This window comes from Mytilus edulis, chromosome 13, assembly GCF_963676685.1.
Source record: "Mytilus edulis chromosome 13, xbMytEdul2.2, whole genome shotgun sequence".
Taxonomy (NCBI): domain Eukaryota; kingdom Metazoa; phylum Mollusca; class Bivalvia; order Mytilida; family Mytilidae; genus Mytilus; species Mytilus edulis.
The window spans coordinates 21879494-21903399 of record NC_092356.1 but is presented as its reverse complement, the minus strand read 5'-3'; the positions used below and the strand labels follow the sequence as shown (position 1 = coordinate 21903399).

Sequence of the window (23906 nt, the reverse complement as noted above, 5' to 3'; positions counted from 1 at the left end):
AAAAACAGCAATTATGACTAAACTACCTACATGGAAGTCTAGTACTGTGTTGGTGTAAAAAATAATGAAAATAACATTTTGGTATCTTTTTGATTTTTTTCAAAAAATAAGGTAAAAAAATGCTAAAATAAGGAAAATTGAGAATTGCCAGTTTCTAATCGTTTTCATATTAGATATTCAAGAGCTTGCAGCCCCTACTCAGACTTTGTAAAACGTCATCAGTGTCTGAGTAGAAAGTTGATGAAACAGGGGGTATGTCAAAGAACGTCTCGTTCTTTTTCTAAAAAAGTTCATCGGAAGGTACCAAGACCTTGTTGATAAATATTCCGTATCAACTTCCCAAATAATACACGATGGTCTTGATGTATAGATTTTTCGTACTGATGTTGTTTATCATCTTAACAACGTGTTTTATAGTTCTTTCATTTGTCTTTGTTCTATTATTAATATTACTTTTACTGTTGAATGGTTTCATGTGATATCCGTTTCACGTGGCTCGGTACTTATACATCTCGTCAATGTGTTTGTATTGGCTTTCATTATTTTTTTGTGGTTTGTTTTGTATTTGCGACTTTTTGTATTTCTTTTGTTCTTATAACGTGACTCTGTACTTTAAAAGATCCCGTCAGTATGATATTATGAATTATAATATACGTTGAACCACAAACGTCAAAATCACTCAATCGCGTAGTGAAATTAACTATTTTTGGATTCTTATAAATTCTATATATAACTTTTGGACTAGTTTAAATCTCGGTCTATTTCTTAAATTTATTCTTACATACTTTTGATTTTTTAACCCTGTATGCTAACATTCCCAGGAAAATTTTAAAATTGTTTGTACGCACATTGAACGACAAATTTATGTGACGTATAAAATTTTCTGACGTCAGACACTCAAATCAATAAATGTGTTCGTAGATAGTAGATGTTTTTGTGTTCTGTTAAATTGTTCCTTTTAAAATTGTTAAACGATGATGACTGATGTACCCATATTTTGACTATTATATTTATTGTGTCTGTTTATTTAACGCATCAATGTAAAAATATCGGAAATTGATGAGACTGTCATTAAAGTGAGAGGGTTAGCGCTATAGAACCAGGTTTAATCCACCATTTTCTACATTTGAAAATGCCTGTACCAAGTCAGGAATATGACAGTTCTTGTCCATTCGTTTTTGATTCGTTTTGTTATTTGATTTTGCCATGTGATTATGGACTTTCCCAATTGATCTTCCTCTAAGTTCAGTATTTTTGTGATTTTACTTTTTTTTCAATGATCCATCATTGGAGAAAAACAGCCTTTATGACTAAACTATTTTTTTTTTTTGGAAACAATTAAATCATCTTTATTGCACTAAATGCTGTTTAACAATTTACCTAGCTTACAGCATTAGGATAAGTATCCCTGTATATCAGTTATTATACATCCAGGGAGAATATATAATAAAATATTATATAAATGTTAGTATTATACAATTAGACATAATACATAAATTAAATTAAATTAACATCAATATACATTGATTCATTTATTAATAATGAAAAAAAAAAATTGTCTGCTTACAAATCGGGAAAAATAACGGATCTACACCGTTTCGTTTTGTAATTATTATGTATGTTTACTTTCTCACAGGTTACCTCAACTTCCGAAGCAAGGTTGTCGGCTCTCCGAACATTCCCGAAGTCCTGCGTTTAACACCCTTGCCTTCAGCCGTACTCACCGTGTGCAAGATCTTGCAGAGATTAAGCATCCGCAGCGCATGCATACATTTTTTCGTTAATTGTATATAAAGACATTCAAAACATATTTTAATATTGACTTTTATGGTTCAATTTTAACATAACGATATTTTGAAGCCATTTGACAATTCTGTTGAAAGTGCGTACATGCGAACTACTTTGTTTACGTTTTCCAAGTTGCCGACCGCCCGCCTGCAAACCTAGATTACCAGTTACAGGTATGATTATGAAGTTTACTTTAAACAAAATAACCTGTTTGGAATTATTGTCTATGAGATAATTTAATTGTATAGATGCTTTGTCTGGCTTTTAGTGTACCATTAAATATAATCCTAGTTTCTGGATGTATACATTGTAGCAATAACTACCAGAAAATAAAAAAGGGGGAGTGGCATTTTGCACAAACTTTTATAGTCCAAATAATTATGACGTCTTGAACGGCTATTATAATTTTTTTATTTGACGCCTTACTTCGATGTAAGGCGTCAAAGAAAAAAATTACAATAGCCTTTCAAGACGTCATAATTATTTGGACTAAAACTTTTAGCGTCTTTCTCATTGAAATATAATTAATTAATTAATGTACAGGAGTTTGTAACAATAACGGCGAGATAGAGAAGAAAAGACAAAAACTCTACTGTATAAGTAACTCCTGAGTTCAATGACAATGTCTGCAAAAAAATGGAACCAAATTTTGTCTTTCATAGACATAGACTTAGACTGAGCAGAGACATATAATACATGTATTATATTTCTCTGGACTTAGTATTATAGTAAAACTTAGTCCAAATAATTATGAGTCTTAAAAGGCTATTTAAGGCGTCAAAGAAAAAAATTATAATAGCCTTTTAAGACGTCATAATTATTTAAACTAAGTAAAACTATACAAATTGTTGGTTTTTATCTGGTTTAATAAGGATCTATGATTTAATTGTAAAATTTGAAATGACGAAGTATGTCCAATGATATTTTTGTATCCTATTCCAATTAAACAATATATATTTCCCAAATAAACATTTCATACTTTAATACATGTACTAATATCATACATGTAATAGGGGATGAAATTGTCATTGTAAGATTTCAAAATTAAATCCTTTTGTATCATGCATGTATCAATACAAAAGATCTGTTAAATAACAGGAGAATTTCTACCTTACAAACATGCATAAGTGCATGCATGCAGTTCTTTTAAATATATTAATATAGCATAGGCCATTATTCTGCAGACCTCTGATTGTTTCTCTTGATTTTGACAACTAGATAACCGATATAATCTCAATAATCAGAAAAAAATTCTCATTGTATAATACATCTTGCTTCTAAATTTAAATTATATAATTATCTTGATATTATTAATGCGTATATTTTAACAAATTTGATTCGTTAAGGGATAGTCACATGCTAAACTATATTTTTGTGCACAGCAAAAAGCATATTGCACGGTTATTTTAGAATACCTAAAAACCAATATACTTTGTGTGACGTCATGTGATGAATTTCAGGATATTGTTAAACGATCTTAAACCTTTTGAAACAAATGATAACTGTGATCGATTATTTGACGAAAAAAATCTTCAAATACATAATATGACAAACAAACAAAAAAAAACCACTATTGAAATTCAAATAACAACTAATATTTTGTTATTGTCAACATGGTCAAGGAGACAATATGATATTTATAAAATTCAAACAAAAATCAAATGACGATTTTGGATACAAATATGGTCGGAAATTAATAATATAACAAATATAGCCTTTTTATGAGGTCAATACAGGATATATCGACCCAAAGAAGTATACCGACCTCCAACTTCGTCCTCAGTCCTCAGTTCATATACTTCTTTCTGGTTAATATATCCTTGTATTGACCTCATAAAAGGCTATTTTTGTATAATAGTAATTGATAATATATGCATGTAATTTTTTATTTCCATATTTGTATATTGTTGTAATTAAAGTTGATCTTTTTTTGGATTAAAGATATGGAGTTGAGAGGTTTATCGGTTCAGTTAAAACCAAAACAGGAGGAAGCTGTAAAATACATCCTACAGGGGAGGGATGTAATATGTAATTTGCCAGTTGGCTATGGTAAAAGCATGATTTTTCATGTCCTGCCAGGTACAGATTATGATATAGGTATAAGAATGTGGTTTGAATGGCATTGAGACGCTGCACAGAAAGCTATAAAGGGCACCATACATTATTACTAGTTTTAAATTTAAACTGGAAAACCAACAGTTTATATTGAATCAACAAACACTTGTAAACCACATCAACAAAAGACAGCCACAAAATATCAGGTTCCTGACTTAGAAATGTATTAAAATGCTCCAACCTTCACTCAAACTGAAGCAATAGTGTAAAATACCAATTATAGAAAGACGCACTATGCATACCAATTTGAGAGAGCTTGCTTGATCTTGTTTTCAAGTGTTCAACAGATACATAAGTACATGTATGTACTTGTATGCAATTTGCATGCTCCTGACTTAGACAGGTTGATAATGAAATTGACAGTTTTATAGGAATTTGAGTAATCAACCTCCCACTGGAACAGTGGTGTTAATGCAATGTTCAATTTTTTTGGGAATGAGGTAAAATATATGTGTCTTTTTTCATTTTCAATACATTTGTCAATTGCTTATGTCTTTCCAAAAATATTATATGTGAATCATTGTGTTATGTATACAGAGCTTCTTAAACAAGAGAAGAGTGCCTTCAAGGTGTTGGTTGTGTGTCCTCTAACAGCATTAATGGAGGACCAGCTAGAGAGATTAAAGTCAAAACAAATAAAGGCCTTATTCTTTAAGCAGGATGGGACAAGCATAAAAAATTATGAAGAACATGAGGGTAGGATTTTTTCTTTTTTCTGACACAGTCAGTATAATTTTGGTTTTAATAGGACCTATTTAAAATAATTCTATTTTCTGGCAATCAGCATCTGTAACATTTAAGTCAAGCTTGTAGTTCAACTTTTTTCAATATCAATAACTTTATTAAACCTTGAAATTTCATAATTTCTGTTTATATATCCAAAATACAGTATAATAATAGCAGAATTTTCATATTTTTTTTATTTCTCCATTTTCCTTACTTTACTAATCATGCTAATGCAAGGACTTAGTTTTCCTTTCAAACTTAACATTCATATTTCGTCTGTGATCAAAGTTTTTTTTTGAAGTATCTTTGATTTTGATTTTTGATTTTTTGTGTGTGTTTTAATGCCACTTTTATGCACTGTATTTAGGCTACTTCATGGCTGCCACTTTTTATACACAGGCAAATTTTGTTCACGTAAATATCACGTGAAATTCACGTGAATTTCACGTGAAATTTTTCACGTGAGATTCACCTCAAACGAGCTTATACATGAAATTCACGTGACATTTTTCACGTGAATTTCACGTGAATCTGATGTGAAATTCACGTGAATTGAGATTAACGTGAAATTCACGTGAAATTTTACATGTGAAATTCACGTGAATTGAGCCTTCACGTGAAATTAACGTAAATCGAGCTTCTTTTAAAAAAAATGAAATTAAAGTGAATTCACCCTCAATCACGCAAATTTCACAGGATTTGAGCTAATTTAACATTCTTCTTAGTCTTGACCATGTGTTCATACTTCCATCCTATTTCTACTTTCTTTGTTTCCAAATGTTTTTGGTCTTAAACGAAGAAAGCAATAAAATCATCACAGGTTATAAATAATATCCAGGGCACCTTAGTTCACTCCTAGAACTATTTTGGTTGTGTTGGAGTCTCAATCCTTATTTGTAAATGATTTATGGACTTTATAGGAGATGTTTGCACTGATGTATATTTCATTTCAGTTGATTTTTATTATGTACATGTATGAATAAGTCATATTGTGTGGTCATCAGTTTTGATACAAACCAATCACATAATATGGAAAAGTACCTGCACAAGATGCCAATTCTTTTTAAGAAGGTTTTAAAGAAGAAAAAACAGTTCACCTCACAACATATACATGTACCCATTTAAAGCCAGAAAGCGTTTCAGTGGTTGTATTAAATTTCATCTTAACTAAAAGAAAATATTCAAAGAATTTGATGTTGATGGCTATTCTCGATTCATAGATCGTGGCATATCTTTAAGACACCGGTCTTTTGTTGAGGACTGCATGTTGGAACCTAAATGCCTTCAGGTGTTTTTGTTGTAGTATTCATTGCTGTCTGATTGATGTTTACCTCTTATCTATTGTACTAATAAACTAAAATAGAAAGTTCTGTGAAATATAGCTGATATACAAATGTACCATATTGAAAGTCTCTGTGTAATTTACAATCATTTACTTCTTATTTCATATATGCAAAAATAGTTTGTTTTTCTCATTTTAACCCTGATCTTAAGGTTAATGCATAATGTTGATCTCAAAGCTTGGCTGCACAATAAGCTAAAAAAAATTGTTATTTCATTTTTTTTATATAAAATTCATTTTAAAACATTTTCATTTTTTACTGTAACATGTATGTTGACACAATAATTTGAATTGTATTATAATTCTGAAAGTACTTGAGGTTGAAAAAATATACACAATAGTTAATTCCAGTTGGTTTACACTTCTTGAATACACCACTACTTTGACTCTGTTAATAATGTTTAAGACTCCTCTTCTGCATATAATTGCGTTTTGTTCCCAAGGATTTCTTTATACATTTGCACTTATCCTCCTAAGATGTTGCTCCAATAATAAAATCCTGTAATGCATACTTAGCAATCAGACTCTTGGAATACTTTCTACAGTTCCTGTAATATAACAAAATCAGCATGTTTGTATTTGTAGTCAAGCAAAAAAGATTACATCAATTTAACATGTTTAATCTCCAATGATTTATCAAACTTATAAAAGGAGATAACTGTAATTTATTTTAAGCTTTGACATGATCAATTGGTGATTTGATGGTGATTATTATTTACCCAGTTAACATAACCAATCATGACTGTTGTGAACGTTAAATATTGCGGCAGTACCTTTTTGTAAACGTTACGTCGTTACCGGCAAATTTGACAGTTGCCGATTTAACGTTACGAAATTCCACCAACATGTGGCGTTCGAATAGCATCTTTGTTTTCTAGCTTGTTATGAACCTTACATTTCTTTAGTTACTTGTATTTACATGCTTTATATTGTTAAATCGGTGTCGAGACGTACGAAATCATGCTTGCTTTCTTTATAATTCATATTTATGTACGTACTGACAGTTATTTACATGATAAACCTTGACCGGTAAGGAACTATATTCTTACACGCAAGGATAAGGCGTGCTAAGAACTATAACCAGATGCTCCGCAGGGCGTAGCTTTATACGACCGCAGAGGTTGAACCCTGAACGGTTGGGGCAAGTATGGACACAACATTCAAGCTGGATTCAGCTCTAAATTTGGATTGTGATTAAATTAGTTGACACAGCGTTAGGTTTCTGACACAGAATGAATGTGTTCTAATGAACTTAAAATTTTTATTTTCTCTTAGAGCAATTCACTATGCTGTTGAATATTAATCCTCTCAAAAAAATGTTTGAAGAAATTTTCTTTTTATTTATGAAATTTCAAATGAGAAAAATTGAACCCAATTTTTTTAATCACATCCCCCTTTCCCTTATTTCAAAACTAATCTCAATTAAAATTTCTAATGGAGTTTGCAACAATAACTTCTCATTTAAATACATCATAAAATATTAAGATGTAAAAAAACTGCTTGTTATCACTGAATGGTAAAGATTATTTCAATTTATCAGTTGGTAGTAAAAAGTGAATATACATTGTATATTGTATATAACAAAGATTTAAGTTGATTCTGAACAAAGAAAGATAACTCCAATTAAAAAAAATTCTTGCTATTGCACAATATTGTGCATTTAGATATTTCTTGCTTACTATTCTGGACAAAGAAAGATAACTCTAATTAAAAAAAAAAATTAGCTATTTCACAATATTGTGCAATTAGATATTTCTTGACATTGCGCAATACTGTGCAATTGAAAATACTTGCTATTGCACAATACTTAATATAATAATTTTAGATCCTGATTTGGACCAACTTGAAAACTGGGCCCATAATCAAAAATCTAAGTACATGTTTGGATTCAGCATATCAAAGAACCCCAAGATTTCAATTTTTGTTAAAATCAAACTAAGTTTAATTTTGGACCCTTTGGACTTTAATGTAGACCAATTTGAAAACAGGACCAAAAATGAAGAATCTACATACACAGTTAGATTTGGCATATCAAAGAACCCCATTTATTCAATTTTTGATGAAATCGGGACCCCGATTTGGACCAACTTGAAAACTGGGCCAATAATCAAGAATCTAAGTACATTTTTAGATTCAGCATATCAAAGAACCCAACCCATTCATTTTTTGTCAAAATCAAACTAAGTTTAATTTTGGACCCTTTGGACCTTAATGTAGACCAATTTGAAAACGGGACCAAAAGTTAAGAATCTACATACACAGTTAGATTCAGCATATCAAAGAACCCCAATTATTCAATTTTGATGAAATCAAACAAAGTTTAATTTTGGACCCTTTGGGCCCCTTATTCTGTTGGGACCAAAACTCCCAAAATCAATACCAACCTTCCTTTTATGGTCATAAACCTTGTGTTTAAATTTTATAGATTTCTATTTACTTATACTAACGTTATGGTGCGAAAACCAAGAAAAATGCTTATTTGGGTCCCTTTTTGGCCCCTAATTCCTAAACTGTTGGGACCTAAACTCCCAAAATCAATACCAACCTTCCTTTTGTGGCCATAAACATTGTATTTAAATTTCATTGATTTCTATTTACTTTAACTAAAGTTATTGTGCAAAAACAAAGAATAATGCTTATTTGGGCCCTTTTTTGGCCCCTAATTCCTAAACTGATGAAACCAAAACTCCCAAAATCAATCCCAACTTTTCTTTTGTGCTAATAAACCTTGTGTCAAAATTTCATAGATTTCTATTAACTTAAACTTAAGTTATAGTGCGAAAACCAAGAAAATGCTTATTTGGGCCCTTTTTGGCCCCTAATTCCTAAAATGTTGGGACCAACACTCCCAAAATCAATACCAACCTTCATTTTGTGGTCATAAACCTTGTGTTAAAATTTCAAAGATTTCTATTCACTTTTACTAAAGTTAGAGTGCGAAAACTAAAAGTATTCGGACGACGACGCCAACGTGATAGCAATATACGACGAAATTTTTTTCAAATTTTGCGGTCGTATAAAAACCGGACTTTTCTTATAACGAAACCAATTTGAACCGAGCTTGAAAGAATACAAGAGGTAATAACGCATACACGAAAAACACATTCAAACGTTTTAACATATTGTATTTCATTTACCTGTATTTATTATTATTGATAATAATAATCTCTGATACTTTTAAAAGTTGTTTAGTCATTATTTAATATCCAGAAACCAAAGATATTGTTTTAAATTAAAGATTGGCAACAATCTTTACAATGACCCATAAAACAAATACTGTCAAGCAAATAATACCAAGTCCAAGGTCAGAAAAACCAAGGCAGACAGACATGTGCACCTTGCAATCATTACCTACACCAAATATAGTTGATCTCTTAATTAATTATAGCTTGTATATAGTATACAACAAACAGACCAAAATATGAAACTTATTATTGACCAATGAACCATGAATATCAGGTCATGGTAAGATGAACCCTGCCCAGACAGACATGTACACTATACAATCAGTTGCAGACAACACAAAAATGGCATGATTCATGATACCAGTAATTGTTTAATCTTGGTCAAGCTCTTTTGATAATTTTCCTCAAACAACAAGCATAACACATGGGAATATCAATATGAAATAAGAATTGAAATCCTAGGAAATACAGATAATAAAATTATATTCTCATAAATTTATATGGACTGAAAAATGGTAACTAAATGCCTAATTCCATACATGTATATAGCAGATTAACTTTACCATTGATCTGTTGATTGATAGTATTTTTTTTATTTTGTCAGTTTGTGTAGACTCCTTTTTAAATTTGCACAGGCATGACAGGATTCTGCATCTTTGTTATATACCATTTTGACTACAAATACTGTAACAAATACATACCAGTTTAAGTTACATGTACTGTTGATCTAGAGTCTCCTCTACATGTATATCTAATCAATTCATTCATTTATTGTATAGCTTCACTTCCACTTACATCTTGGGAGCTACAAATATGTAATTGTTAAAATTTAAATTCCATTAACATGATTAATTATTATAAATATATAAGCCCTGAACCTGATAAATGTTTTCCAAATAAAAAAATAGGAATACAACTGGAAATTCATTTACCTTAGATATATATGTCAAATTCACACAACCAACTGTTGTAAAAAATATTTGCCAAGAGCAGTGAATCGGATAATTAGGTCAGACACTCACAGACATTTTTAGACTTTTTGGTTGACATACAGACATAATAGAGGAAAAAAATCAAATTTCTCTTTCGGTCAGACAAACCCTAGTCAGTTTGGCACAGACTGCAACGTTAACAGAGAAAACAATGGATTTTTTTTTACAACCAATAAGTGAACATCACTAGCAAAATGACTAGTACTAGTTTTCTAGATTGAACTGTTGCACATTTTGTCAGGATCATTAACAGCTGTATTGTTCTGTTCATTGTTGAAGGTCATAATAAAAGTGGCCTAAAAGTGCTTGCATCCCCTTCATGTTGAACATGGCTGATCATGATCATTTTTTTATTGGCAATCCTACCACATCTCCTTATTTTTAATTTACTCAAAATTTTAAATCTTCAAGACATATACAAAAAAAATGTACACCTCTACTTTTGCATAGACTGCTAGGTACTATTTCTGAGACTGTACCAAAAATATGTATTACTGGAAATCCACTTTTAATATTCAGTACTATTTTGTAACTTTAAAATTATTGTAATTTTAGGTACTGTATTTTTGTACTAAAATAATTGATATAGAAATAATAAAATTTGGTATAGAAATAATACCCACAGTGATCACAATATTCCATGTTGGAAAATCATAACTTTAAGAAATTTGAAATAGACAAGTACTGTAAAATACATGTACAGAATGTCCAGTACTATAATTTTTTAGAACAGAAATAGTACCTGCAAAAGTAGCAGTGAACATGTACATGTACATTGTATATACCTGTAATCAATTAAAGGTAATCTGATCAGCACTATGAAGCAATGTCATTAATATTCAAAACACTCTGCCATTATCAGAAATCAAATTAATCTAAACTCCAATGACATTCTATATATATGTGCTAAACACTCAAAACTTTTTTAATACCACAATCTGACAGAATTCATAGATATACATGTACACAATCATCATTAAGTATAAAAAAAGAAGATGTGGTATGATTGCCAATGAGACAACTGTCCACAAGAGACCAAAATGACACAGACATTAACAACTATAGGTCACCGTACAGCCTTCACAAATGTGCAAAGCCCATACTTAATAGTCAGCATACAAGGTAACTAGAGGCTCTTAAGAGCCTGTGTCGCTCACCTTGGTCTATGTGCATATTAAACAAAGGACACAGATGGATTGATGACAAAATTGTGTTTTGGTGATTGTAATGTGTTTGTAGATCTTACTTTACTGAACATTCTTGCTACTTACAATTTTCTCTATAATAAACTTGGACCTTTAGCAATGTTTAGTTACAAAGGAAAATATTTTTAAAAAATTTTGTACCAAATTAATGTAAATTGTTCAAAATTGACTATAAAGGGCAATAACTCCTTAAGGAGTCAATTAGTGGTCATTTTTGTCATGTTAACTTATTTGTATATCTTACTTTGCTGAACATTATTGCTGTTTACAGTTTATCACTATATACTAGATATCAGCCAAAATCTACATTTTACCCCCATGTTCTATTTTTAGCCATGGTGGCCATCTTGGTTGGTTGGCTGGGTCATTGGGCACATTTTTTAAACTAGATACCCCAATGATAATTGTGGCCAAGTTTGGTTAAATTTGGCCCAGTAGTTTACAGACGACGGACGCCAAGTGATGAGAAAAGCTCACTTTTTGTTGGATGCTGCATCATAATTATTACAAGTTAAATGAATGCAAGTCATTAAGTACATATATGTAGTTACTACACAGCTACTTTTGCATAGGTACTAATTAAAGTAAATTTCCAGTACTGCATATTTTAGTACAGAAATAGTACCTATGCAAAAGTAGGTGTGTAGTACATAATATTTGAAGATAAAATAAAGGATTAAATCTAATTATTATCAGTCTCTGGTCAGAAATGAAGCCACACAACAGCGAAATGTAAGTCTCAGAGATGCACATACAATCATTGTACATTTTGTATATACATTTGTACATGTATGATGAAGATTAATACTTACCATTGGCTGTCAACATACATTTTATGTACATATAAAAATGGACTGTCAGGCATTGAATCATTTGACCCTGCATATAGGTTCCTTCATTCCAGTATCAGTCATTATCCATAGTCAACTCCTCTGTCCATTCCTTGTTATATTGCTGAAAGGGAGAAAACAGTATTTAGCATGTGGACACAATACTATTCAAAGAGTTTTGCAAACAATTAGCTTATAATATCCATGAATTTCTTTCTATTTGTATTAGACTTGGAATTGTACTAATTATCTACATGTATCAAATATCATGAGCCTGTGTCGAGCCTGTGTCGCTCACCTGTCTTCACTGTTGTTTTAAAAATCACAATTAATAGCATTAGATACCCTTTAAATGATTGAGGCAAAGTTTGATTAAATTTGGCACAATAACTAAAAGCAGGTCATCCCATTCATTGTCATGATTGTAGTCTTACAAAAGTAACTGAAGACCCTCCCCCTTTTTGTCATTATTAAATTAGTTTTCAAATTGTTACAATTTGAAATTGATTTTTATACAATTTTCCCTTACACTTCAATAATAAACCCCTTTGATCTTATATTTTTACCACTTTGGTATCGAACCCTGAGGCTCAATTTCATAGAGATCCATAGAAAGGTACACTGTATGGGATTTGCTCATTGTTGAAGGATGTACTGTGACCTGTAGTTTTATAATATGTTAACCTCTATGTCATTTAATCTTGGGTGATGGGAAATAATACCATATCTTCTTATATCTATATATTCGTTCAGATGTATGAACATATACAAATGATGCACAATGTACATGTATATTATTCAAGGGTTTAATGTTTGGATACCAGAAATCCTTGTTTTTTACCCATAATTATAAAAAGGTTTAGTCCATTACCCCAAAAAGTAATCCAAATCTTCCTTTTGAGGTATGGAACTAACAATGCTACATGTACAAAGTGGTACAATTTTATAGAGATCCTACACATACACAATTTATTGCCATGAAACATGAAAAATGCTTGTTTTGGACCATAATTCCAGATCAGTTTCTGCTAAAATAAAATAGTCTGAACTGAAACAAATGTTACACTTGATATGCAACTTGTCATGGAAAAACTATACAATAATCATGATAAATCATAATAATCAGATCAATATCTTCAGGCATATATACATGTAACCCCAAAAAAAGAAATAAACTGATTATTTGCATGAACTTAGTACATAGCTCTGCAAAAATAAAACATCTGAAGTTATTTTTTCTGAACAGAATATTTAGAGCTTCATTTGTAAACTTGTTACTGCTTGTCATAATCTAAAATAAAAATATCTATAATAAGGGTGATGTTTAACCCTCCCCCCTCCCACTTTCTGTATATGTATGTGCCAGTCCCAGGTCAGGAGCCTGTAATTCAATGGTTCTTCTTTGTTGCTTTGTTTGTTACATAATGATATTTGTTTTTTGTTCATTTTTTTGTTTATTAATTCTGCCATTAGTTTTCTTGTTTTAATTTTTTACATTCACATTTGTGATTTTGGGACCTCCCATCAGGGTTGGCAAAAACCCGGGTTTTATGAGTATTGCCCAGCCCAGTGGGAAATACTGGGAAAACCCGGGTTTTACTGGGTTTTACTGAGTAATACTGGGCAATACTTGGTAATATAGACTACTGGCCTGAATTTTAAAGAGAATTCATTTATAAAACACAAATGCAATACATTTTTAAGATATATATAAACCTATTTTTATTTATAACGATGTTCCAGACCATATGAGTATTTGGACCGTACGCGTACGGTCCGGACCGTATACGTATACTCGTACGGTCGGACCGTATGAGTGTACGCGTACGGTCCAGCTATTCATACGTTTTGGGATCATATTGGTTAAATTTAAACAAACATTTATCAAAATCTTTATTTTTAGATATACAAATTGTTATTATTACAAAATAGAAGGCCGATGATAAAGTGAATAAGCGAACAATTGAAATTAAATATTTGCTTAATTGTATATCCGTGAATTCTATTTTTTTACTCTCGCCGAAGGTGACACTTGATTCTATTAAATAAGAACGTCGTATTTTTTCACATTTACATGTTTTGTTAATGCATGTTCCTTTGCGTATGCATTTCTTTTGTAAAGTTCATAAATATTCTAAAACAGTTGTCCTCCCACATTATGTTTACTTCCGATAACTTCAATTTCAATGAGCATACTGAGCTGCAATTAATGAATTACCGGCCTGCAAAATACAGGAGATTAACAGATTAAATAAGCGTGATCTTTTTAAATAGTTAATATATTAATTAAGTTTCTATGTCAAATGCTGTTGAACTTTTTATATCAATTGGAGATATAAGTCATTCTGATCTGTTATATACATTTGTATCTAATAAGCTTGACCAACTTCTTAATATCAGTCAGACCGTACACATACGGTCCGACCGTATGCCTATTTTGAAAAAGTATACGCATACGGTCCAGACCGTACGCGTACGGTCCAAATACTCATACGGTCTGGAACAACTACATGTACATTTTGTACGTTTACTTGTTTGAGAGTCCTATAAGACATACATGTACAAGTGTATACTATACATTTGAGAAAGAATTATTCTAATAACTCTGAGATTTTTGTTTTCAACTATATATACATGTAGCTAATATAAAGAATTGACCAATTACATGTAATAAAAATTCGTAAGGGTTCCGCGGAACCCAGTGTCTCGCCTATTTTTGCTGTAAATCACAGGCCCAACAACAATGAGGGAAAAAATCAATAAAAATATTCCTCTTGTTACTATTTTATGATTGTAAGAAAATCTAAGTCCATTTAAAAGTAAATTACAGAAAAAATGGAGTAATCTTTTTACAAACTTTACTTCTGGATACAATCTTATGATCAAAAATAAGCTTCTGTCCAAGTTTGGTACAAACCCAGGATAGTTTAAGAAAGTTATTAAAATTTTAAAAACTTTAACCACAGAGTGAATGTTATGGTTCCCTGCAGAAAAACTAAGTCCATTTAAAAGTAAAATATGGAAAAATGGATTTATTTATTTACAAAATTTACTTCTGGATACTATCTTATGATCATAAACAAGCTTCTGTCCAAGTTTGGTACAAACCCAGGATAGTTTAAGAAAGTTATTAAAATTCTAAAAATTTAACCACAGAGTGAATGTATTCTGCGGGGAAACATTTAATGTTTCCCCGCAGAAAAAAACTATTTAAGTCCATTTATAAGTAAAATACGGAACAAAAGGAATTTTATTTTTACAAAATTTACTTCTGGATATTATCTTATGATCATAAACAAGCTTCTGTCCAAGTTTGGTACAAACCCAGGATAGTTGGAGAACGTTATTAAAATTCTAAAAACTTTAACCACAGAGTGAATGTTTTGTTTCCCCGCAGAAAAAACTAAGTCCATTTATAGTAAAATGCGGAAAAAATGGAATTTTATTTTTACAAAATTTACTTCTGGATACTATCTTATGATCATAAACAAGCTTCTGTCAAAGTTTGGTAGAAATCCAATATAGTTTAAGAAAGTTATTAAAATTTCAAAAACTTTAACCACAGAGTGAATATTTGTTGACGCCGCCGACGACACCGACGGAATGTAGGATCGCTTAGTCTCGCTTTTTCGACTAAAGTGGAAGGCTCGACAATAAAGGGCTGCGCTTTAGCGCATGATACGCCCGTTGCTCTTTTAACTTGTCTTTTATGCTTTAAATGAATTTATATGATCAACTAGAAATATATATACAAATCAAAAGGGATGTTACATTAATATATTCACCAAAGTTTCATAAAATCCCCCTTTTTTAAGTATAAAAATTCATTACTTAAGAAAACGTAAAATCTAAAATTTATAAAAATGGAAAGGGAGCTTATGTCAATAGATATAAACAATTTATCAAAGTTGCATAAAATTTTGTGAAAGTGTTAGTTATTGTCCCAAAATTGGAAAATCCCCCCTTTTTTAAGCATAAAAATTCATAACACGGAAATGTAAAATCTGAAATTTATAAAAATTGAAAGGGAGCTTACATCAATAGATATAAACAATTCACCAAAGTTTCATGGACATTGGTGAAAGTCTTTCTGAGTAATTGTCTGAAGTGTTGAAAATCCCCCTTTTTTTTATGAATAAAGCCCCATAAATCCAAAACTTAAAATCTGAAATTTATAAAAATTTAAAGGGAGCTTACATCAATAGATATAAATAATTCACCAAAGTTTCATGGACATTGGTGAAAGCCTTTTTGAGTTATTGTCCGAAGTGTTGAAAATCACCCTTTTTTTTATGAATAAAGCCCCATAAATCCAAAACTTAAAATCTGAAATTAAAAAAAGATGAAAGGGAGCTTACGTCAATAGATATAAACAATTCACTTAAGTTTCATGGAAATTGGTGAAAGTGTTTTTGAGTTATTGTCCGAAGTGTGGACAACGGACAGACGGACGGACAGACAACGGTATACCATAATACGTCCCGTCTAAAAGACGACAGGCGTATAAAAATTACTTTGAAATAATTTAAATGTACAAATGTACATAACTAATTAATACATTGTAATAAGACAAGTAATTATTCAGATAAGAACAAAGATATGTTTATATAACAATAATCAGCCTTTTCATTTCTATACGAGTTAATGACAAGACCCTGTAGGGTGTTTATTTAGCAATCATGATTGCATATACATGTATACTAGCAATTTAATTTACAATCCACATAAACACTGCAATAAAATGTTTAGATTATTGAAACAATGGTTGGAAATCAAATTAACAAAGAATCCTAAAATGTGTAAGTCTTGTGTTTTGCCTACATGAAAGTTAAGTAGAGAAGAGAATGAAATTATTTTTTTTAAATGACTCTCAATGGTTATCTGTATAAAATGTACATATTTAGCTATAATACTATGAAACTACAACAAGTCTTTACTATTTATTGTTGAAAAAGCTTGAAAAATCATATTGCCCAGTATTACCCATTTTTGGGAGTATTGCCCAGCCCGGGAATACCCGGGTTTTCCCGCCCCAGTAAAACCCGGGCGGGTTATACTTTGCCAACCCTGCCTCCCATACATGTAAATGTAGCTGAGTATGTGATATTGGCTTTGCTTATTGTTGAAGGCTGTACAGTGACCTTAAGCTGTTACTTTCTGTGTCATTTGGTGTCTTGTGGAGAGTTGTCTCATTGACAATCAATTCCACATCTTTTTTATATTGTATCATCTTGTTGTAGTTATCATGGTTATTGATTCATACCATTTTGCCAGTTCAAGACTTACAAAAATGTATGGGAACATTTCCCTCCCCTAACTGGAAATCCCCTGGCCCTTGTGGTAGTTTTCTATATATTGTTATCCAAATATGTTTGATTAAGAGAAATCAACACAATTGTTTTCCTTATGATATGACGTTAAATGGTATCTAATGTAAAAAGTGAGGTACAGCCACCTGCAGAATAAGAGTGTACACCAGATTAGGTATTTGTGCTGGATTTCAGTTACTGCTAGCAAGTCGAAGATGAAAACATTCAGTCATTGCAGATTTCTGTTTATTCCTGCACTATTGAATCATTTGTTTGAGTTACCTGTAGTATATTCTCGAGTATTTATTACTATTCATAGCTCCTTGATATTGGTTGTCTTGTTAAATTAGCCAAAACATGAACTTTCTATATGGAGACCAGCCCAATCTTTCTTTATTTGCAGACCATGTTCACACAAATGTTGCTGGTGCCAAAGTTTTAAGCCACAACATTATCTCCTGCGTCAACAATCTATTTCAATTTTCAAATTGTACATCAGAAACTGAATTAAATTTTCAATCGGTGAGGTCAACAGGGAGGAGATTTATACCATTCAACAACACAACAACTCAAGAACAAAGTGTGTCCAGTCAAACGTACTGGAGGTAAATTTAACCAATAACTTTTCCACTACCAGAACATGTAATTCTATTTTAGGAAATATTGTCAGTATTGTTATTTTGTATTTATGTACTGCAACACATATTCTATCATCTAATTCCAAATCATCTCCATTTACAAACCCTTTTATATTTCCACACAAGTCACTTAATATATGTCACTTAAACATCAATCATATATTGCCAAAGTTTTCTGAAATTAAATATTTGCTATCAAAATCTAACACAGATGTGCTGTGTTTAAGTGAAACATTTTTGTCAGATTCTGTCCAAAACAAAGAAATAGATATTAAGGGTTATGATACAAACAGAAAAGACAGAATTGGAAAATCTGGCGGTGGGTTTTTAATTTATATTTCTAACATGTTAACCACAATAAGACGACATGATTTGGAAAATGATGATATAGAATCAATGTGGATCGAAATTATTTTTGTTCATCAAAAACCTATATTAATTGGTAACATTTATAGACCACCAAAAAGTAATGCAGAGTGGGTTACAAAATTTGAATTAATGTTAACAAATGTCGATATTGAAGATAAGGAAATGATTATTTTGGGTGACTTTAATATTAATTTGTCGTCGAGAAAGATTCCAGCTAAATGGTCACATTTAAAAAACATTTTTAACTTGTCTCAAATAGTCTCAGTTCCTACTCGAGTCACACAAACATCTTCCTCTTTGGTAGACCATATTTATAGCAATGAACCACATAATATTCATTTTATATCTGTTCCGAAGTATTCTATCAGTGACCATTATCCAGTATGCATTTCTCACAAAAGAGGGTTAAAATCGAAAAAGAAAATTCATGAATATATTACGTTCAGATCTACTAAACATTTTAATGAAAATGATTTTGTCAATGACATATCACAGTGTTCATTTAATTGTGTATTAGAAATTGATGACCCCGAAGAAGCACTGTTGTCTTTTTTGAATATTTTTACTAAAGTATTAAATCATCATGCTCCACTCATTAAAAAGAGAGTAAAACGTTTGTATCAAAATGAGTGGATGAATGATGAAATTCTAGATAGCATGAGAAAACGTGATTTTTATCATAAGAAAAAAGATATGTATAGTTATAGACTTTGGAGAAATAAAGTCAAATATCTCATCGAAAACTCTAAACAAAATTATTATACCAATATCATAGAACAAAAAAAGAACAACAGCAGTAAATTATGGAAGCACCTACATACTGTCAGCGGTACCGACAATCATACCAGTATAAAAATCATAAGTGATTGTAACAAAAAGGAAATTTTAGAACCAAAAGGCATTGCTGATGTTTTTAATGCTTATTTCACAAATATCACAGATAATCTTAATATAGATCAAAACATCGACAATTCTAGTAGTTGTTTTAACAAACTTGGTGATTTTATATCGGGTCATGTACCAGATGACGTGTATTTTTCTATACCACTTATGAGTAATGATTTTGTGTGTTTACAACTAAAAGCACTAGATGAATCAAAAGCAACAGGCCTTGATACCATAAGTGCAAAATTTTTAAAGATGTCTTCTCATGCTATTTCACTACCACTTTGTCATATTTTTAATTTGAGTATCAAAACATGTATTTTTCCATCCTCATTTAAACTGGCAAAAGTCATACCAGTTTATAAGAACAAAGGCTCAAAACAGGATGTTTTTAATTATAGACCAATTGCAATTTTACCACTCATTTCTAAAATCCTTGAAAAACATGTGAAAACACACTTAGTAAAATATCTTAATAAATACAAGTTATTGTATAGAATGCAGTCAGGCTTTCGTGCAAACCATTCTTGTCAAACTGCTTTAACAGCTTTAATAGATAAATGGCTTAAAGCCATTGATGATGGCGATCTTGTTGGAGCAGTATTTCTAGATCTAGCTAAAGCCTTTGATCTTCTCAATCATGAACTGCTTATTCAAAAATTAAACAAATACAAATTAGCTTATACTTCATTACGTTGGTTTACATCATATTTGGCTGACAGATATCAGAAAGTATCTATTTCAAATACATTTTCAGACGTACAAAAACAAAAAACGGGTGTACCTCAAGGATCCGTATTAGGACCGGTGTTGTTTTTAATTTTTATTAATGATCTTCCTTTGTCTAATCCTAATCATAACACCGATTTATTTGCTGATGATAGCACCATATCAGTCATTGGACAAAACAAAAGTTGCATCAGTCAAAAACTTAATACGGTTTTACAAGATATTTTTCGCTGGTGTGATGACAATAAGATGGCTGTAAATGTATCTAAAACGAAAGCTATATGCATTGGATCTAAACAAAAGCTTTCCGTTACATCAAATGAAAACATTAATCTTGCTTTAAATGGACAACAAATTATAGAAAGTACATGTGAAAAAGTTCTAGGTGTTTTTATTGATGCATCTCTATCTTGGTCTTCTCATATCGATTATATAATCAAAAAAATTAACTCTTCTTTAGCTTTACTAAAAAGGATAAAGAAATATCTAAATCATAAAGCTAGACAAATGTACTATAACGCTTACGTTTTACCTCACTTAGATTATTGTTGTTCAATATGGGGAAACTGTAATAACTTTCTATTAGATAGTTTACTAAAACTGCAAAAAAGGGCAGCAAGAATAATTTTAGACGAACATGATTACACCAAACCTTCAAGAGAATTATTTCACGAATGTAACATTGTGCCAATCACACAAAGAATACTTTATCACAAATCATTACTAATGTATAAGGCAAAACATGGCTTAGCTCCAGAATATATGTCCAGTCTTATTGTATCAGCTTCTGCAAACCAAAAATATAATACGAGATTTTCATCCTCAGATAATTTTATTATTCCAAAACCAAATACAGAGTTGTATAAGTCTAGTTTCTCGTACAATGGACCAAAAGTGTGGAATGCTCTTCCTAATTCAATAAAAAAATCAAATACAGTATCCGAATTTAAACATAAATACAAATCTATGTACTTTTAACATTACCATCATATTTTTACTGTAATGCCATATCATAATTGTTTATTGTATTTTAAATTGTACATAATCTTTATTTAATTTATTATTATTGATGCATTGTTTATTTGTAATGTAATTATTATTGTATTAAGAGAGCCTTATTGAAAATTGGTGTAATCCAAATGAGTTACTCTCTCTAAATAAAGATATTATTATTATTATTATTATTAAAACATATACTATTGTTGTTGACAATCGGCTGCGTCCTTCTCTTCAAAACGCGTCATAATCTGTATCTTTCAAGCGTTTTAAAAAATCCGAATCCGGACTAGAGATTGGCGGATATTTTGCTGATGGTCAAAGCATTTCTCCATATAAAAAAAAAGGTATCCCCCTTCTTTTAATATATACTATACAAATTCTTGGAACATATAAATAATTATTTTGTTTATAAGCATCCTTTACAAAGGAGCACCTCCACATGGACAACCCTTAACACCCTTTAATTTATAAAATATAATAACTTATTTAACTATAATTTCAATTAATGACTAAGGGACTGTTATATTAGTGATCATTAGTTAGCATAATTACAGATTATGACTGTGATTTCATTATGTAAAATAATATATATATAAAGGTAAATGTTTAACTTTAATTCAATGAGAAATAACCCAGCCTTGTCGAATTAGCAATTCATTTACCATACATAGCTTTCAAATACAAGGGCAGATCCAGAAATTTTCATAAGTGGGGGACCACTGACTGCCTAAGAGGGGGCCCGCCCAAGCCACGCTTCATTGATTCCCTATATAAGCAACCAATTTTTTTTCCCAAAAAGGTCCCCCCCCTAAATCCGCCTCTGAAATAATATTTTACTGTCAGTCAATTAGTTTTCATAACATACATAAAACTTAGAATGGAAAACAATTGTCAAAGAGACAACAACCTGTCCAAATAGAAGACAATAAACAGCCTACTAATCCATCTAAGACACTGTATATTAAAGACCATAAATTTATTCATTATAAATAAAGTTAAAAAGATAATTAAAAATTTGAAATCAGTTCTAAAGCAGATTTTATGGGAAAAAGGGGGTGGGGGGGGATTTACCACATTCCCACGGTACCTTTTCTTTTTACAAGTCTTCTCACACTTTTTCAATATCCTGGACCCATATCTGTCAATAATTGCAACTTTATTTACTTTGCCTTTTTTTCTGAAACTATTTTCCTACATTGATTGGAAAACAATTCCCATAAGAAATTCAAATAAAAGATACACATGTATAAAATTCCAATTTAATGACTCTACTAGATATATATATATATATAAACAGTGATAGAAAATATAATTCAAAACCAACATGTTTTTGTAGTTGCATCTAACCCATTATCAAGGGAGGTAATTCATGCTTAAGAAAGGATAAATATTAATCATTTACATTGATGTACTTCTTGAGACACAAAGAATAACAGCTTTGAAATGATTCAATTTTGCAAAAAGGAAATTGGAATGAATAATAGTATGTGTAAAATTCAGGTGAATTTGTTTCTCATAATTGCATAAATTTAACTCAATAAATTTAAATTTGTCTTATTAACTCATGGTTTAATTCAGATAAAATGAAACATAACTTTCACAGGGGTTTTGATTCATGTTAATTTCATGTGAAATTTTTCACGTAAATTTAACGTGAAATTTTTCACGTGAATATAACATGAATATTTTCACATGAATTTCACGTGAAATATTCACATGAATTTCACGTGAAATTAGAATTTTTAAAATTAAATAGATTCCCAGGGAATATATGATACATATAATACAAGGTATGAGATGTTGAGAAAATTTTTGATTTTCAGTTAATTTTTTATTACTTAGACACCATTCTTATTTTTTCACGTGAAATTCACGTGAAATTTTTACGTGAAATTCATGTGAAATAATTTCACGTGAAATTCATGTGAAATAATTTCACGTGAAATTCACGTGAAAATTTAATGTGAATTTCACGTGAAATCTCTTCACGTGAAATTCACGTAAAAAGTTAACGTGAATTTCACGTGAAATCACTTCACATGAAATTCATGTGAAATTCACGTGAAATTAACGTGAAATTTATGTGAAATTCACGTAAAATGAGATTCACGTGAAATTCACGTGAGCAAAATTTGCCTGTGTAGGTGGAGAAGGCGACTTGGTTAGGAAAACTGACAATCCTAGTCAATTAAGATTGAAGTCAATTGCACCCACACGAGCTGGGTTGGAAACCTACAAAAGAGGGACAAAAGATACTAGAGGGCAAGGATTTGTATTGTGTCACTATACAAATCCTTGTAGAGGGACAGTCAAACTCATAAATCTAAAAATACACTGACAACGCCATGACAAAAAAAAACAAAAAACGACAAACAATAGTTCACATGACACAACATAGAAAACTAAAGAATAAGCAACTCAACACCACCTAAAACTAGGGGTGATCTCATTGATGACTGGCTAGTGATTTTATTAGTAACTACTTAGACCAATCGGTCACTGAGGCCCCCATTAAATTGTCTTTGTCAAACCAACATCAATGTTGAGATAATATTCTGAAAAATTGGACATAAGCATGTAACAGACAAAGATACAGTGTGATGATCAAAATGTTGATAATTATTTTCGGTATTTTACAGTTGAATGGTCATATTTTTCCCCAATCAACAGGTAGATGCAGTCAGGGGTTATTTTTTTTTATATCAAATACTCTATTGAACATAATAGAATTATATCTCTTTTAAAATATGCTTAATACATACTTATATAATCATGATAACTTCTTAAACAGAGT

At 30.9% G+C, this 23906-nt stretch overlaps 1 long non-coding RNA gene across 1 annotated transcript; it reads right to left on the bottom strand.

Annotated features, from left to right (window-relative positions):
- Positions 1 to 6182: 6182 nt before the first annotated feature.
- Positions 6183 to 17856, bottom strand: LOC139501443 (uncharacterized). The gene is made up of 4 exons (XR_011658569.1): positions 17775 to 17856; positions 12166 to 12307; positions 9858 to 9961; positions 6183 to 6519 (listed from the first exon to the last, which is right to left on the bottom strand). It is a non-coding gene; the product is annotated as an uncharacterized lncRNA (long non-coding RNA).
- Between the last annotated feature and the right edge of the window lie 6050 nt (positions 17857 to 23906).